The sequence below is a fragment of the Ctenocephalides felis genome, unplaced genomic scaffold (genome assembly GCF_003426905.1).
Source record: "Ctenocephalides felis isolate EL2017-DRISC unplaced genomic scaffold, ASM342690v1 CF-g0.4_SCAFFOLD_03573, whole genome shotgun sequence".
Lineage (NCBI taxonomy): Eukaryota > Metazoa > Arthropoda > Insecta > Siphonaptera > Pulicidae > Ctenocephalides > Ctenocephalides felis.
Window position 1 is genome coordinate 3,678,060 of NW_020539727.1, and position 17,044 is coordinate 3,695,103.

The 17,044-nt window shown below is 28.9% G+C and overlaps 1 pseudogene; it reads right to left on the minus strand.

Moving 5' to 3' along the window:
• The window catches only part of LOC113389305, a 46,628-nt pseudogene that overhangs the window by 620 nt on the left and 28,964 nt on the right, over positions 1 to 17,044 (minus strand).

The window sequence follows — 17,044 nt, forward strand, 5'->3', positions numbered from 1 at the left end:
ATAATAAATAATATTTATTTATTAAATATAGATCTTTTAACAAATATTTTTTTACCTAAAATTTTCTATCTCCATTATTAATGCAAAGAGTAATTTCATGTTCTATATTCATTAGAGTGAATCTGAATGATTGTAAACTCTTAAGTTTCTATATATTTTGTAAAATATTATTTATAAATTGCAAATAATTTAAAATATATTCTCTACAACATGCACAATGTCATTTTGGCTATATCTAAACTTCCCAAGGAGCTTTCAGAGTTCAAATTAAAAATGTCAATATGAGTATATATATAGAGTAAATTTCTGAACAAATAAAAATAAGTAGCAAATATGTCAGGCAAAATTTATAAACATTAGTTTGAATCAATATCCTCTTAACTCCTATAGTAAAAGTAAAAAAAAACAGTTTATTTTAATAAGTGAAAACTATTTTTACTTCGTTGAACAGTTCTATGAATTAATAAATAAATAAGAGATAAATCTTTTTCCTCAACATCTCTATTTGATATAACAAATTTTAAGGGGTAGTTCTGCTCTAAAACGGGTCCATGAGCTGAGTTAAACACCAACCAGATTCAGAAAAAAATAGCGTGCGAGATTTTCCATAGCCTATTTTTTAAAGTGAAAAGGACCATCGCTACTGCCCGATGTCAGATTGTCCAAAGCAGGGTTAGAATTTACGAGTCCGTCCACACGAGTCCGTGAGCCTAAACATTACACCATATATTTCTCATGTTTGATATATTTTTAAGTAGAATGTCTTTAATACTGACGATTTTTAATTTAATGTAGCAATGTCGAGGAAGAGCTAATTTATGACTAAAATTCGAGGTCAATACCGCTTGTCATCAGGCTGCCTGAGATGAGTTATCGAACTTAAAATCTGCTCTAATATCAGAGAAGGAAAACCAGAGCTGTGTTAAAGTCCAACTCGATTCAGGAAAAAAAAGAGTGAGAAGTTTTCTATTGCCATCCCCACACCAAAGTGCCCAAAATAGGCTATTTAAAATAATTTCAATTTGTTATAAATGCAAAATAATTACAAATTTGATACAGAAACAATATCTAGTATCTAAAGATATTTATTTTAGACAATATCGATTATTATAACGGTATATTTTAGATACATCTTTTAAAGATTTTATATTTGTTCAAGTTTCTTAAATTCTTTAAACTTGATTATTTGAAATAACAATATAAAATGTCATAAATGTAAAAACTGATAAAAATTGGAAATAATATAGATTTGATTTGGCTAAGAAAATACAAGAAAATGCATAGGATCTTGTTTGAATAATTTGCAATTTTATGAAATTTACTGCAAGTTTGTATACTTCATAATTGCATTAGATCATTAGATATTAGTAAATACATAGCTTGTACGGAACCCTACTGATTTCTGGAGTTTTTTAATATAATATTTTAATAGAGCTCGCTGAGACCTTTTATTTGATACCCCACATGATATATTTGACGTAACAAAATGTTCGGCCACCCATTGGTCTACATTTTGTTTAATTACTTGTAACTTTTGAACCGTTTGTCCAAAATGAATGGGATGTTCGGTGAATTTGTGCTAAAAACATAATTTTCATATATATATTATCAAGAGTCCGTGAGCTTGAACATTACACCATGGATTACCCATTTTTGATATATATTTTATTGAAAATTTTCTAATACTGACGATGTCTAATTTAATGCAGCAATGTCGAGGGAGGGCTATTTTAACTGAAATTAGAGGTCAATACCACTTGACATCAAACTGTCCACGGTAGGTTGCAGAGAAAGAAAACCAGAGCTCTAGCAACTAGACCACAGGGAAGACCCTAAGTAGATGGTAAACATTGATTTTTATACTTGTATAAAGCCAGTTCCCGGTAATCGATATCATTTATTACAATCATTATGATAAAAAGCTAGATTATGAATTTTTCTCAAAACAAATTAATGAAGTGTAGATAAATTTACGAGAATTATATCCAATTCAGGAATGATTCATATCCGAAACATTGAAAATGAATCTGATACTCTATCATAAAAAATAGAAAATAAATCGAGATTTTCAGTATTCAAATAATATTACAAAATAAAATTTTCATAATTAATACAATTTAAGTTAAATATAAACTGGAGCAAATTAGCTTCAATTTAGATTAAGTGTGTTATGATTTTATACACATAAACAAAAAAGTGTACAAAAAACATCGATGTCTAATAAAAATATCGTTGAATTACAAAGTATTGAATTTTAATTAATTCCGCCTAATTAGGGAAACCTAATCATATCAAAAGGATAATGAAAGTGTTGTAAGCACAACCGTAAACTTAAACAAAGTATTTCTTTATGGAAAAGCTCTCTAATAAACAATAAGAAGAATATGAAATAATAATCATAGTCTAGCCAAACTAGAACAATTGGCAAAAAGTCGGACTCTTTTGAAAACTATTAAAGTATTAGTAATTATACTGGATTATAAATTTCAATCAGTTAATGACATTCTTCTAATTGTTGTTTCTAAAATGAAAATTTTTTGGAAATTTTCTTAGGTCATAACAGTTTACATCTTATTTCATACTAATTATAATAACTGCAACAGTAGCTGCATGTTCTCGCTTTTACTATTATACAAACATTGAAGCAAAAAACTTACAAAAAGTATTTTCTATAAAAAAAAATCATCTTACCTTCTTGTACTTATTCACGAAAGGAACAATTTCATTCTCATCTGTCATAGTCATGATGAACCGATATTTTATTAAACTTTGTGAAAAAAAAACGAAATAAAACTTGGATAAACTAGTTATAAACTATAATATTTCAAAAGCAATACAGTGAAAGAGTTAAGTTGAATAGTTTTATTGTCATTAAGAAATTGAACACCTTTCCAAAATTGTTACAGGTATTCTTTTGATATCAGATTAGTTTTTGTTTTTAAAATACGTATAAACAAATGATAGTTGAAAGCACATAGGTAGATGAATATTTAAAAAAAACAGTAAGTCGGGAAAAAATTAAAAACGTAGAAAAATCTTTAATATAGAAACATAGAAATTTAATACGTAACTATAATTTTCCTATACTAAAAAGTTCAATCTTTCAGTTATCATTTAATTTATAAGACATTTAGTACATTTTAAATTTCATTTAGTAAACTGTAATTGTGAAATATATTACATTTAGTAGGTAATAATCAGTTTTATAATTGTGTGTTAACAATCATCCTAATAATAATAACTAAAGAAGAAGAAACATTAAAATATCCATAAAATATGAACATACCTACTAATATTAGTTTTACCAGAAAAAATCTATTTTTAATTGCAAATGTCTTAAGAATCCGATGTATCAAATTAATTGCTCTGACTGTGATACAACATATATCGGTGAAACCAGCTAAAATTTAATAAAACTTCAACAAAATCAATTCGAAAAGCCCTAAATAACTCAGATCTGTATTGACAGAATAATACATACACAAATCTAAATACAATATATACTTTTTCAACCCTAATATCCATTTTGAAGAAAATTTATTCGAAAGGCGGTTTGCTGAAGGATGTTTCATTGATATACATAAAAAAGCATTAATAAGTGCAATGACATTTGCGATATAAATAGTTGATTTTACATTATATTTCCAAGCTTTTACGTAGTAAAAATCTATTTATAGTAATTAGTGTTAGGTACGTTGGAATCATGTTAAACTAGTTGTGCATGTCATCCTGACTTATTAAGGCAAATTGCTGGAACTTCCCGTACCGTAATCAAACATTCGAAGGATAAAAATAATCAGTCAACAAAAATATGAATGAATAAATATTATAAAAACTAGAAATTTCATTATTTGTTTCTTGTAGACAAAATTTGAACACTTATTAGATTAGATGATGTTGTTTATATATATCTAGGATTTAATCAGAATTTCTGCACTTTTTCTCTGTATATTCAAAACGGCTGAACCTGCCTATACCAAAAACTAATTAGCACGTCTCCTTATCAATACGAATTAAATATTTTTTGAATTATTCAAATCGGTTAATCGGTGTTCCCAAAGTCGTCGACGAAAATTTGTATCCGCACACCCAGACGCAAATACACATCCATTTTTTCTAAGTATGCTAAAATATTCAGAATCCTTTGAAACGTAAAGATATATGAAAATTATTCTATTCTAAATATTATTTTACTATTACATCATCACTTAGTTTACATATTGCGTATTCAAAAATTGAAAATCGTGCGATTAAGTTAAAACAAATACTACTAAGCTTGATATCAAGTTGTATGATGCAGGAACTTCGACCTGTAAACTTGTGCTTTCTCTCATAAAACTCTTTTATAAAAATATCTTCAATTAGTTGAAAAATTGCACACATTTTCTATTATAAAAAATGAGCATTTTATGATCGAGATAAAAAAAAAGTATCACTACTGCTTGATATGAAGTTATCGAAGACGAGAACTGAACCTGCTACTCTGTCGTTACAAGTCTTGGAATGTACAATTTGACGTGAAAACTTAATTTATATGAAATTTATTATTTATACAAATAAAGTGATTTTATCGAAGTAATTACATGATTGTGATATCATTATTTTCAACATTAAATTGATTGTCGATAAATTATCAAGAAAAATCAATATCAATATTATTATATCTAGATTGAAAATTAAATATTATAAATCCAGACCTTGCACAACATATAAAACAATATGATTAAGAAGTATTCAATTTCTGATAAATATGCATATGTTTTTGCAAAGTCAAAGATTATCGGATTTCATAGAATGATTAGAATTACATTGTGTAGAATAGCTTTGGAATATTTTTATGTATTTACATAAATCAACGATCGAAAGTAATATTAATGAAATATTTAAATTTTGTTGTAAGTTTATTTCAAATTCATAAGTTTCGGCTCATTAATCATTTTGCAAATAAAACCTAACTTCGCGTATGTATTATCAACGGTACATTGAAAAGATGCACTTATGATAACATTATGTTTTTAAATTGGGTTTGATATGAAAAACGCCTGACTGCACAGCAAATACATAGCATTTTGACAGTTTTCACTACCAATTCATATAAAGATTGAACCGTAACGTAGCGTTGCCATAACAACGATATGTAGCATACTATTTTATTTTAGTTAGTAATAGGAAAATTGCTCCTGTTACTAACACATTGCAACCCAGCGGTAGACTATTGACTTTTTGATGAGAATTTTATCATATTTATATCTATATACTTAATGCTAATTATCTCTTATCTAATGATAAGAAATATATTGTAACAACCCTTCCAAAGGGCTATTGTCACATAATTTGATAAATGTAATCTCAATTGAAATTCTGTTATCACTTGATTACTTAATTCTCATTTACTAACTACTGCTCGATATTAAGCTACCCTAGGTGAATATCGAACGCAGAACTTGTGGTTGATTACCACGAAGATTAGTTGTTAATATGATGATTTAAACATATAATTCTTTGAACATTATCTAAAAAAAAACAGAATCTATACTAAAAATTTTAGAATAATTTTAAATATAATAGAAGTCCATGATTTCTCAAAGAAACTGAATTTAAACAAACATTAAACTGTTTGACGAATACGTAAAAATTGTGTTGATTCTTTTTGTATTAAAACCGCAGAGTGAGTTTTTTCTTGTGAACATTAATTGTATGTAAATAGTCTGGCATAATATTTGATTTGTGAGTTGATAAGTCAGTACATAAAAATTAGAATCGATTAATGATAAATAGTTGATGAAAATTAATTGATGGATATAAATTGAAATTTGGTTAATGCAAAAACTTCTCGATTATTTCTAAATTTCTTTTGGCCCATGCAGTTCTTTTCAAAATACTATTTTTAAATACAAACCAAGAAATTAAAATTGGTGAACAAAATCAATAAAGATTATTTTCACATAATAGTTCATATAATATCTTGCAGTACGTTAAATAAGTAAGGTTTTGAAAATTATGAAAACTTTAAAAAATGCCTTTTTAAAAATTACTGATATTTTTTGGAAATTCAGAAAACTTAAAAATTAAATTTTTTGATTTGTTTTATTTTGAAAACTTAGAAATTTCTAGAAAGTTTTCGATACCCATTCATATCGGGCGATTCAAATTACAATTTATCTGGATTTCGATATTGATAATTTTTTTTAAATTATTCTTCTCCGAAACCGCTAAACCTGCCTCCGCGCAAACTTAATATATGCTTCATTACGTTAATACAATTGGAATACTTTTCGAATTATTCGTTCTGTCACAAAGTTAAATGCCATTTTTTGTTCCGTATCTCTGAAACGACTTCACCTGCCTTTGCCAAAAACTAATCAACACACCAACCTCCCTATCAAAAGGAATCGAATAAATGATTCAAATCGGTTGATCCGTTCGCCCGAAATTGTGAGCAAAATATTGTATCCATACATACATATACATACATACATACACACATCAATTTTTTCTAAGGCATGCCAAAATGTTCAGAAACTTCTGAAGCGTGAGTATATGCAAAAATTTTCATTTTGATTTATTTGATATTTTGCGTTTACTATTATTTGATATTATTTGATATTACTATTATTTGATTGTTTGATATTACGCTACGGGAAGTTAATAATATAAATTAATAAGTAATAATGATAAAAATAATAAAATAAACTAGTGGTGCTTGGCATCGTGCCCTAAGGTGAATTGCTGGAGCTTCCAGTACCATAACGTACTATTCGACAAATTTTACATGTTTTAACCTGAATTAAAATTGAAATCCGATTAACTTTAGATACTTAAAAAAAAAGAATGATTTTTTTTCTAATTTTGAAATATTTTTTTTTGCTTTCCGCAAAAACTAAGATTTTTTTCACAATATTAACACAAATAAAATGTTTATGGAATTAGGTGATCTGTTCTGACTGTTTTTTTACATCTCTTTGCTTCGTATCTCCGAAACGGTTTGAACTGCGTTTGCCAAAAACTAATCATCATGTCTTCCTGTTAATACGAACCGAATATTTTTTTAATCATTCTGATCGGATGTACGGTTCTCGCAAAAAACGAGTTTCCATTTCTGGACCTGTCTTTGTCAAAAACTAATCAGCACATCTCCCTATCAATAGGAATCGATTTTTTTTTTGTATAATTCAAATCGGTTGAGCGATACTCCCAAAAACGTCAACGAAAAATTGTATCCATGCCTTCATACACACACACATGCATTTTTTCTAAGGTATGCCAAAATGTTCAGAAACCTTCAAAACGTGGAGAAACGCAAAAGTTTGCATTTTTGATTTTTGGCCCATTATTATAACTACGGGAAGTTAAAGTTATACATAAAATCTTTCTATCTGTTCTATATTTTAAAACGATTCATCAGGAGATAAATATTTGTCCCAAAAATGTTGAAGAAATTCCAAAAGTGTATAAAATGACAAATGCGAATTTGAAATGGTGTTTCCATAGGTTATATAAAAATCGCTAAGAATGAGCAATTACTTCTGAGCATTAAATGTATATCAACATCCTGGAATATTTATTGATAAATTGGTTTTTATAAAAGGTTCTCATAGAATTATAAGGCTTTAGTATACAACTATTATCTTATTATCTATATCTTAATATTTCATTAATATGCATACAATATAATTTAATATTTTCGTTATAAACTCTGTCAAGATTTAACTTTGTTAAGATTTAATAGTATTAAATCTTAAATACCTATAAGAATTCTAATAAAATAAGTTAACTTACATCATTCAGTGCAGAATTGCAGTAATTCGACATATTGCTCCGCTTAATTGATTATGAAACAAATCAAACACAAACACTGAACGTATTAAGTTTATTACCAATTGTTTATATTATGTATGTAGTTCAATAATGTAATTTATAATTAAATTGCGTATTAAATGGCAGCCACGCACAATGTAAAAATAACTCACAAATTATTATTATGTTATATCATATTATGTTCCAGTATGACAGCACAAGGAAGACTGAAACATGAACGTTTTGTCAGAAGCCGGCTTGTTTAATCATTTATATATATATATATATATATATATATATATATATATATATAATTCTATATATAGGTGTTTATAATTGTGTGCTGAATGGGCATATGGTTCTGTTTATAACAGGGCTGTTCAATCCTAAACCATCAATATAATGAGCATGAGTAACATTTTTGCATCCAAGCATCTGCTCTTGAATAAAAGTTTGTTTTTTTAAATAGGTGAAGCTAGTGGTGCATGGCATCGTGCCTTAAGGCAAATTGCTGGAACTTCCCGTACCAAAATTAAATATTCGAGGAAAAAAGCAGTAATCAATAAATATTGATCAATGATTAATAACAATTGTTTTAAATAATTTCAAATAGATAATTATAATCACTATATATTTTATCGTTCATAAAATATACAGTGGCGACTTTATCGCTCAAAACACTTGAGAAAGTTTACATTAGCAAGAGGTGATGAATAAGTCCATCTGAGGATATAGTTGTTACAACGCATTTGAAATATATACATTTTCAGACTGAATTGTGAATTTAAAATTCATATTTGAAGTATAAAACTTTGTATATTTTTGAAAAATTAATATTAAAAAATTCTGAAAATTTTGGAATTTGCTTGAACTGTACATGCAAACATTTAAAATTAAAAATCATGGTACGGAACCCAACAAAATTGTAACAAAATCAGTACTCATTTTTAAAAACTTTATCAAATATCTGATAATTTGATGTGCATATGTCTAATGATAATTTTTGACCGCCAAATATCCTTTTTTTTTTACTTTTTCCTTTTGTATCTCCGAAACCGCTAGACCTGCCTTACCAAAAAACCTTTACATCAATTTCAACAACGCCTAAACAAATATTGTTTTCGCAACTTCACTCATCATGTAATAATTGTGTTTGGAGAACTTCATGTAATTAAAATTAACATACATTCATTGACTGCTTGTATTTTTTTTTACTTTTTCGCTGGCAATATAATCTTTTTTGAACAGCTGTAATATCTGTCTTGCCTAAAAAATATTTTCCATTTTAATAACTTCTAAAATTTATAGAAACTACGAATGATATAGAAATAATTTCTAACGGGTAAACTGACGTTTAGTACACGGCCCAAATGATTAAATTGTTTTATTATTCTCAAGGAACAGGGTAGAATATTCTTCTGATTCTGTCACTTTTCATTAAATCAAGATTTGTACTACGATGTAACTTTAAAATGTTTATCAATGCCGATTTCCTTGTTGATATCGGTACGCATACAACGTTGATGCCCTTACGCATACAACGACAGATCTCTATTCACATACACGACAGCTAATCACAATCGACCCGTATAGATCTCATCGAGAGGGAATGACGAAAAGTTCGGGCATAACGGACTTCCGTTGCATTTGTACGGATTTACACCCCAGTCGCGCCTAAAAAAGTTTTACTTCAAAAACAGCTATTGAAGTCTACTACAGCACAATTATCAAAGTTAGTAATTCTGATTGAGGATTAAATTGTCAAACGTAATTTATTTTGAGGGTTTTTCCATTAAATAAATCAAAATATGAAAAATGTTAAACAATATTAAATACAAATAAATATATATACAAAAATCAGACCTCCTTTTGATCACACCTGCCATACGCATTTTTCTCTGTATGGGTTCTAATTTTTTTTCGTTCAGTTCAACACCGGTGTGTGGAATATTATATCATGTGACTGTACATAATAAGCAGGGGAACACAATAAGCAGATGACAGAAACCTTGTGCCCTCGTGCTGGCCATTCACACATACATGATAAATACTCTAATTTATTAAAATTGTTATAGGTGTAAAAAAATAATAAGTAAAACATTTGATAATTAACTAAAAGCGTTGGAAAAATACAAATCATCTGACCATTGCCAGTGAGTATCGAGACATATAACTTCCAAAATTAAATATGACAAATTATACTGCAGTTTGCAGAATTTGTGTCGTACTTTCTTAATTGACTTTTTGATAAATTGACTAGCAAGTAAGATGTATAATAAAATGCGTAAATTAGACTTATATTTGCCACTTTTCTACATCTGGATCACTATGACGCCATGACACAACACTTATTTCAACACTAACCAACAAAATAAAACTTGCAATATTACAAAATGTACTTAATAACCTATTTAGTTAATTTCTTACTCATCCAGCTGGATCAATAATAAACTATACACAATCATCAATTGACTAGTTTTTAATTATTGAAACTCACAAGCGCCATGTTGGAACAACAACCGACGCCATGCAACTTATAGTGGTAATGACGCCATTATATGATGTGGCGCCATTACCACTTATAGTTGTTCGACCGACGAACGGATTGATACTGACAAAACTATACGGCCAAAGTTAGAAGAAATTTGGCGCGAAAAATAATAAATCATAAAACATGATGTAGATGGCGCTATAAAAATTTTAAGAGCATTCATAATATCAATAACAGATGGCGAAGACAAATTAGGATTTATTTATTTATAAATTACATTGTTTATACGTCAAATCATTTCTAGGAATTAAATACTTTACTAAATTATAATCAATATTATGGTAATTGATGAATTGATGTATAAGCTTTGATATATTTTTAAAATTAAACTACTTGTCGTAAGGCCGTAATATTTCAGTAAGTTCTATAAGATCATGATATATCGCTAAAAAAAGTTCCATGAAAATCGGATTACATTTTTTTCAACAGTTAATTACAAGAAAACGGCTAGGTAGATTTTCACCTAAAACTGATCAGTTTCATTCCCAACTAATATCTCTCGAATAGTTTGATTTTTTAAAATCAATTCGGTATTATTAGCTTAGATGTAGACGAAAAGTTTAACTTTTTTTTCAAATTGCAAAGAAACGGTTTGGCAGATTATCGCACAAAACTGGAAAACGGTAGTCCTCATTGAGATACATCAAATGGCTTTTAAATTTCTGAAATAGGTCCAGCCGTTTTTGAGAAAACGTCGATGAAAGGTCTAATTTTGACCAACGCCGGACAAACAATACTAATTTTTGAAAATGTTGACTAAAATTTAACGACTTGTAGCGCCATAATATTGTAGTATGATCTATAAGACTATGGTATCTACCATGAAAAAATCATAAAAATCGTTGAAAATTTTTTTTTAACACTATTACAAGAAAACGGCCCGGCCGAACTCTACCAAAAACTAATCAGCGCCATTCCCAACCAATATCTTTCGAACGGTTTTTGAATTTTCAAAATCGATTCAGAATTGCGGGCTAAAACGTAGACGAAAAATTTTCCACTTTTTTGATATATATATAAAGAAAGGGCTCGACGGATCGTTGCACAAAACTGAGAAATGCTAGTTCTTATCGAGATATATCTCGAGTGGCTTTTAAATTTTTGAAATTGGTCTAGCCGTTTTTGAGACAACGTCGATTTACGGCAAAAAATTTGTTCACATGAACACATACTTTTTCAAAACTTGGTCTCATTCGATTCAGAACGGCTTCAAACGTAGAGAAAACATAAAATTAGCAAATCGGATTTTTTTATGAAAGCATAAACTTCTCCTTCGAAAAGTTAATAAAACTGCCCGATATAACTCCATAAAATTAGTTGGCCGTATCAAATTTTCTTCAAGCTGAATATTGTATTTGTTCCACTCTCACATCTACTTTGTTGCAATCAATAGATGTCAAGGTTTACCTCCTCTGTTTAATAATAATCGAATGAGTTCACCAAGGCCGTCGGTTACTGCGTTAGCAAATATTAGAAAAACACATACAAGACACCGGCAGGTCAAGAGCAAAATCGTAAATATTTTTATTTTACAATGTTTACTATTATGACTACATTTAATTATTAATAATACAACGTTTATATACTTATGGGGAAAATAACATTACCGGGAATCGAACAAATTAGGATAAAAAATTAGTATTGATTATCTCCGCGGTTAGAAGTTGTTTCAGCGACTAATGATGGTTCCAGGATTGAGATCCACCTTGGCCAACTTGTTATCAAACAGTATAGTGATATCAGATTTTTCTTGAGATTATTGGGCTGATTCTGCTTCACATCATCAGATGTTATGGCAAGGCCATGTTACGCTCCAACTTCCATACATTATGCTACTGAATCATACTGAATACTGTCAAAATGTCATGTATTTGCTGTGCATTCAGGCCTTTTACACATAAACTGCAACGTCACTCGTATGTTATGAAGCTGGGTCAGAAAGACCCTTTTATCTAAGATCGTGCTTTTGATATTTGTGCAGTTTTTGGGGTTAGGTTTTCTATCTGACAATCTGACAAAGACGCCTGACTGCACAGCAACCACATTGTTTTTGTCAATATTTAGAACGATTTTGTATGGAAAGTTATGCATAACATAGCCTTGCCATAAGATTGGTCTGTTATGCGGCAGAATCGGTCCATTAGTTGGATCAGTTGATTTTCGCATTAAATACATTTTTGTAGAAAAACATTGTTGTGACATATGGACGGCCGCACGACAACATTGTTAACAAGATAATGTAATCTTTCTTAAATAGGTTTCATTATATGTATTTATTACACGTGCTCTTTACTATGATATAATATTGACCTCCTTTGATAATAAATTGTAACAAAATAATTTATTATCTATAAATTATATTAATAGAAAGTAATGTAATAGTGCGTAAGTGTATGACGCAAGTTGGCTGACGATTAACACAATTGGACAAAATTGTTTGTAAGACATTCTATTTGGAAAGGGCTAAGGCTGATCTAATAGTTTAAGAAAATTCGTCATAGGAAAAGTTAAATGCATATGCTTGAGATAATGGAGTAACATTCCAATTCACTTAGCTTAAGTTTCTATCAAATAAAAGATGGAAATTTTGGCTTAATATACTGCCGAATATAATATGAAACCAAATGTGGCCACTTGGTCTTAAAATATGTGTAAAAAAAAAAGAAAGATAGTGGTAATGAGAATGATAGACATGAAAAGAAAAGAAAACCATTGTGGTGGCTCTCACACCATGGACTTGCTTTCAGGCAGAAGAGAACACACACAGAATTACAAAATTACATTTGTATTTGTCTAAGAATTTAAAAAAATATATAAACTATATCAATATACAAAAAACGGTAAAGAGGTTTTATCGATTGATATTTGCCAAAACCAGTTTTTTTATACTGGAGTAGCCCGGCAATGAACTTGAATACACTAAACATGTCATGTCAAGGTTCTCATAAATCTAAACCATGAATTATTAAATAATGACAAATTTTAACAGAAAATTTTGGATGAGTAACTCGAAATTTTCCTTTGTTAATTCAATTATTAACATACATATATGTGTGATAGGTGTAAGTACTATTTTGCCTTAAGATAAGTTGCATGAAATTTCTGATATGTATAAATAATCGATTTAATCAATAAATATTGGATTCCCTTATGATCTGACAGTCTAACAGTTTACTTGTTTACCTGTCAAAGTGACTACCTGTCTAAGTGTCTCCTTGTTCAAGTGACTAGCGTGAAAAAATGCCATTCCTGTACCTGTCTACTTTTCTACCTATCTACATGTTCAGCTGTCAAGTTGTCATCTGGGTATCGATATTTCTACAAGTATATCAATAGATAATAATGATTTGTAATGACCATTTTAGACCATCAAATGTTATTTTTTCTTTTTTTTTCCTTGCAACTCCAAAACTGATGCAAAAATGTAATGAATTTTTCAAGTAAAATTTGGTTTGAATCATTCGAATTGGATGCTCTGTTTCGAATAATGCTTTCAAAAAATACCAATTTTTACATGTTTCTTTGTGCCTCCAAAACTTGAATGGTTGTCCGTAATCTTAACGATAAGTTGATTATAATTATTTCTAATAGTATAGTGATGTTTTAATATATTGCAACAATGTCCCGAAAGGCTATACATATTCACTTAAACAGCATTTCTAAGTAAATACTAACTATTGCTAATTGACTTTAGGGTGTACATATCGCGGGATTGGAACCTGCAATCTTGTGGTTGCAAAGACAAGAATCTTGACCACTTGCCCATGTACACCCAATTTCAATGAAAACTAGTTGGTACTGTAAATAAACGACATAATCAATAAAAAATAAATTAATTTATGTGTGATTGAAAGTATTCTGAGTGGATTTATTACACATAATTGAAAACGAACGAACACGTTTCTAAAACAAATTTTCAAAAATCAATAATTTTTATAATTGAACCAGTTTCCGTAGGACTTTAATGGTTCAGTGTGTTTATTAAGAACAAGTACTCTATCGTTATACCAAGTAAATAGTCTAATTTTAATTTTAACAAATGTCAAAAAAAACTCATTGTTTTAAACTTTGATGAATTTTTAAAATTAAACTATTTGTCGTAAGGCAGTAATATTTCAGTAAATTCTATAAGACCATGATATATATCGCCAAAAAAAGTTTTTCAACAGTTAATTACAAGAAATCATTCCCAACTAATATCTTTCGAACAGTTTTTGATTTACTAAAATAGATTCGGTAGTAATGAGCTAATATAAAATAGTGCTATTAAAAAAATCAGGATCTTATAACACAATTAAATTTTCCGCAAACATTGATATCATCAATTGATTGGTGTTATTCATTATATCAATGACGATTGACTCTTGATAAACATTATCACTTATCTCTTCTCTGTGCTAGTTATATTTGTCGTGCTGAGTGAATTTGTCGTTTATTTTGCTATCATAAAAATAATGTTGAAAAACAATATTCGAGCATTAGCACAGACGTGTTTTGCACGGGACACGAGCGTGAAACGTGGGTACTACGATCGTAGAATGAATGAATGGAATATTTTTCGCACTAAAAATATTCGTGTTTCTTTAAAAACACGAGTATAAGTAGTGATGCATGGAATCGTGTCTTAAGAAAAATTGCTGCAACTTCCCGTAACAAAAAATATTTTTTTAAATTTTATTTTCTATAACGCGGTATTGCGGAAACCGTGCTATAATAAATTAGGTTAGAAATCAGGCTGACTTGTATGTTTTATGAACACCAATTATCGAGTTGTATATGAACTGTAATATAAAAAACTCAAAAATCATTACATTTCACAGCATTCGTACCGCAATATATGGAAACATAACGCAAAAACAAGATATGATAGGCTAATGTTTGGTGAAAGAGCTCTGGCACTACTAAAACAGATGTCGTTTACAGCCATGATATAAACTGGCATGTTTATATACCTAAACATATTGTAAAATATGAAATAATCGAAAACTAGTGAGGTGTATGGCATCGTGCCTTAAGGCAAATTGCTGGAACTTCCCGTACCGTAATTGAAAAACTTGGTACGGAACCCAAAAAAATACACAAAATGTGTACACATTATTAAAATCTCTATAAAATATCTGATAATTTGATGTACATATGTCCAATAAACATTTTTGACTGCCAAATTACGTTTTTTTAACTTATTTTCATTGAAAGTCCATAACCGCTGGACCTGCCTTCCCAAAAATTTAATCAGTTATTCATCTTGTCAATACAAGTAAAATGTTTTTTGAATGTAAATGAATATAAAGAAGTCCGTGTTATCGGAGGCCTGTAGCAATTTCAGCTCCGTATAATATAGAAATCGTGTTGCCAAAGTAGAGCGTTATCGAAAGATTGACTATATATGTGAGTGGCATGGTTTCTCATTAATTATAAGTATTAATAATAATAAAAGTGAACTGTTTTATCAATGCATATGTAAAATTCGTCTGCAGAAATAAAATGAATGAATGAATTTTTATTACGAAAAAACTTTTTGATACATGTTTAATCAGCACAACAGCTTATAGGACTATTAGGTTCTGATTACTGTTCAAAAATAATGGATAAAAAAGATACATGTTTATACAAACCTGTACAAGCCTAACCTTAGATTTATTATATAAAAAAGTGAATTTGATATTAATTAAACTGCAAAATAAATATATGCAGTACCTGATTACTGGTGATCGATAGTTAATTTTGAATGCAATTCACTAAAACTAAATACTTGTTTACTCTTGAAGGCAAAGTATTAACTTGTTTTAATTTAAATTTTCCTAATAATTTGGAATTTACACAAAATTTGTCAACCGCAAAGTTGCCACGACATGATTGTAATGTTGATCCTCGGTAACTATATAACAATAACAACATTTTTCAGATATATAGAAATAATTACATATTTTAGAAGTTGTCTTAACTTTATGTGATGAATTTGTTATTTCTGTAATATTGATGATTGATGAAAGGGCTTTTTGCATTTAAAATACATTATTGTTTGACAATGGTGTCAGAGGCGATTATTAACCTAGAACCTCTTATTCGAAATCCATAGCTCTAATCCCTAGGCCACGAGAAAGCCCATTAGATTTTAAATAAAGAATTTGTTTTAAGAAAATAAGTAAATTAATGATTAAAAAAAGAAGTTACAACCCTGATCTGCTCCGTTAACAAAATTCACATCTTTAAATCGTCAATGGATCACATGAATTAATTTCACTGCGAATCTTAATTTTGACTTTGTCGTCTCGATTCAATGACATTATGGACATCAAAAATTGTCTACTAGATCGAAGTCTACAAATTAGAAACCATAAGATGATCTGATTCCCTGACTATTCCTAATTAGTTAGAGGAATTATTTGAAAGATAATGAAACCAATAGCATATATTGAATACATAATTTTTTTATATAAAACTTTAATCATAATCTTACAGTTTAATTATTAACATGATAGTTTTATCAATTTGTGATTATGCTTGTCTATCTATAGCAATTGAGGAAAACCGACTAAAGTGTTATAACTGGTAAATTAATTTCGATGTATTTTACCAACAAAAAAATTATTCCTCATTGACAAAAACAATTGATATAATTCATATTAATTTCGGTTTCGTAATTCCTCATTGACCAAAATTGATTGATAGAATTCACGTAATTTTGTTTGCTCC